This window comes from Panicum hallii, unplaced genomic scaffold, assembly GCF_002211085.1.
Source record: "Panicum hallii strain FIL2 unplaced genomic scaffold, PHallii_v3.1 scaffold_55, whole genome shotgun sequence".
NCBI lineage: Eukaryota > Viridiplantae > Streptophyta > Magnoliopsida > Poales > Poaceae > Panicum > Panicum hallii.
This window is the reverse complement of record NW_020356197.1, coordinates 51,273-52,026: the sequence shown is the minus strand read 5'-3', so window position 1 is coordinate 52,026 and position 754 is coordinate 51,273.

Here is a 754-nt window from a genome sequence, read left to right as displayed (position 1 = left end):
TACGCCAGAGTTCCCAGCCTGCTGACCCCAGAGGCATACACAGTACATATAGCACTCCGGAGGACTTTGCTACCGAGGAGTGGCTACCCAGAGGGGTTTACTGGACTGCAGTAGCTTCTACTTCTACACATCCTCACTCACGAGCCGTTTGACATTGTTGACTTCATCTTGGCTGAGATCGAGGATGTCATCACTGACGGGATGGGTGTTGTGCGTCAGTTTCCATATGCTCACTGGATCAGCTATATCTGTTCTATGATCGTTCCAGCTGAGTCACCCGTCAGTGCAGTCTATCGACAGGACGAGGTTCCCTGGTTCCCAGTTTACCGTCCGACAGCACCTTCGGACCGGAGGAGAGGCAGACAGGCCGATCGAGCTGCCTTGGCACGGTTGTCACCCGAGGCACAGGCTCGTGCGGCATAGGAGGATGAGGCACTACTAGCCGTCGAGGCACAGCTTCCCGGAGGAGAAGATGAGATACACTGGTCCGATCTTGAGTCAGACTCCTCCGAGGATGAGGAGTACTTCCCTGCACCAGCCCCAGCCAGTCACGACCACGAGGCAGGGGGGTCCGGAGAGCCAGCTCTAGAGTCAGCCGCTGCTGCTACAGTTTCTGAGTCTCAGGTGTCTCAGCCGTCTAAGCTCACCCCACTTCTTCAGCAGCTAGTGACTCAGCAGAGAGAGGACCGTCTTGCACAGGAGGAGGCCAGGAGAGCCCATGAGGCCCAGCTTGTAGCTATACAGAGAGAGGCCG